Source organism: Bombus affinis, unplaced genomic scaffold (genome assembly GCF_024516045.1).
Source record: "Bombus affinis isolate iyBomAffi1 unplaced genomic scaffold, iyBomAffi1.2 ctg00000082.1, whole genome shotgun sequence".
In the NCBI taxonomy this organism is placed as follows: domain Eukaryota; kingdom Metazoa; phylum Arthropoda; class Insecta; order Hymenoptera; family Apidae; genus Bombus; species Bombus affinis.
The window spans coordinates 150,001-152,500 of record NW_026108830.1 but is presented as its reverse complement, the minus strand read 5'-3'; positions in this window follow the sequence as shown (position 1 = coordinate 152,500).

Below are 2,500 nucleotides of genomic sequence, written 5' to 3'. Positions count from 1 at the left end.
AGCATTGCGATGGCCCCCAAGGGTGTTGACGCAATGTGATTTCTGCCCAGTGCTCTGAATGTCAACGTGAAGAAATTCAAAAAAGCGCGGGTAAACGGCGGGAGTAACTATGACTCTCTTAAGTCAATAGTTACTCGGGGACTGGCAGGATTTTGGTCTTGCCTGCCCAAGTCACACTCCTACCTCCTCGGGGTACCGCCGGTAACATGCGCATGTCCACATCAGCGAGGGGTGTACTCCCCCGGATGTGGCGGCGCATGGCTAAACGGAGTGTGGCGATGAAGGAGCGAAAGACAACATCTTAAACGGTCCTCCGTAACGGCTATTTGGAGCCGTGAATAATGGAGCCCATAGTAAAGTAAACTTGGAACTCGTTCCTTCACTCAGTTGACGACCGGAACGACCAAGGACAACGATTTGGCTTACAATTGGAACACTATATCGATTTCAAAATTTATTATAAAATTCGATGTTAACATGAATAGTGCCTCGGACGCAGCGCCTCTCAGTCCCGGAGGCGCTGTGGCGGATTTATCCGCTTCAGAGGGGACTACGGATAACGACCAAGCTACGTCCCCGGCTATGAGTTTAATCACTGTGCCGCTCGTGGGCAATCGGGTTACCTGTCCAGTATGTGAGAAAAGGGAAATTAACCTTTTCTTCCTAAATCTGTCGGATCTGGATAGGCATTTAACACAACACCACCCGGATGCCCCGATCTTTTGGTCTTGTATTAACTGCGCGAAATGCTTCCCAAAGCTTCATGGGGCTAGATGCCACATACCTAAGTGTGGTGGCGCTAGCAGCCAGGCCTCCATGACAGGAGAGTTTCAGTGCGAGGCCTGTCCCATGAGCTTTGGATCGCGCAGAGGGCTATCCACCCACGAACGGCATGCGCACCCTGCCGTTAGAAATATTAAAAGAAGGGGAGCGGACCCCCCAGAAGAAAATACAAAAACTTGGAAAGTAGAAGAGGTAGCACGCTTGAAGGGGCTTTGGGAAATATTTAAAAACCATAAACATCCCAATAAAGAAATTAGCAAATTCCTCACCACAAAAACGATCGACCAAATAAAGTATCAAAGAAAAAAATTAAATTTAATTGGTGAGGAAAGCCCCCAAGATGCTACCTCACTGGCAACAGAGGGAGGGTGCGATCTCGTTAGTTCAGGCAATGCCAGCTTTGGCTCGCCTGTAGGCCGCAACGAGAGCGAGCTTGCCCAAGAGTGGAAGCTCTTACTTAAAGATGAAATTAGTAAGCCAACCGAGGTGCCCCCTATTTTAAAGGAGGTTTACAGTCGGTTGATGTCAATCTGGGATGAGTACCAAGATGATCGAGAATCCCTAACGGAGAGACTCGATCACTTTATACGCACAGCTCTATACGAGCTTATAAATAAAGTTAAAAACCAACTGGATAAAAAGAAAACTAAAAGACCAAGAGCAGCCAAAAATTCTAAAAGAAACAATAGAAACTCCAGGAAGCGATTCTCATACGCTCTTTGCCAGGAGTTATTCCATGAGTGCCCAAGGAGACTGGCTGATGCCGTGGTCAATAATGATCAGGCATATCTCGAACCAGCCAGGCAACCTCCCGGATCTGAGGAAGTGAGGGGGCTTTACGATAAGCTGTGGGGACAAGTGGGTACCACATATGTCCCGATTCCAGTTACGAGGGCCCCCAAACTATCCCTATCCGAGATCTTCCCGCCGATAACGGCTGAGGATGTGGGGGAGAGAATCGGCAAAATTAGAAAGAAAGCTGCAGCAGGACCGGATGGATTGCAAAGTGATCATTTAACCATCCCCGGCCTGCCTATCATAATGGCAAAAATTTACAATATACTATTATATTACTCTTATTTTCCCTCCGTATGGAAGGAGAATAGAACAACTCTCATTCCTAAATTAAATAAGCCAAGCAGCTCGGTCGAGAACTGGAGACCCATTACTATTAGTCCGATTTTAGGCCGAATCTTCTCCTCCATTATCGACGGGAGGATAAGAAAAGGCGCTGTATTGAATATGAGACAAAAGGGCTTTACATCCGAAAACGGATGTAAAATTAATATCGAATTGTTTAATTCAGCCCTAAACTATAGCAAAATAAATAGCGGTGGGATATTCACTATTGTGGATATCTCAAAAGCTTTCGATACAGTGCCTCATGTAGCCTTAAAACCTTGTCTGGCAAAAAAGGGTGTGCCCGCCCCTATCGTCGACTTAATTGACGAAATGTATAATAATATCAAAACTACTATTAAAACTAAAGATGGCGGGATCGAGATCATGATCCGCCGAGGAGTTAAGCAAGGCGACCCCCTATCGCCCTTACTTTTTAATTTATGCCTAGAGCCACTGCTGGATGAAATTGAGACACAAACTAGTGGAATCAATATTAGTCAGAATCGAAAAGTCTCAGTTCTGGCCTTCGCTGACGATATTGTATTACTTGGAGCGGACGCGAGGGAAGCGCAACACCAAGTAGACATCCTTGCCG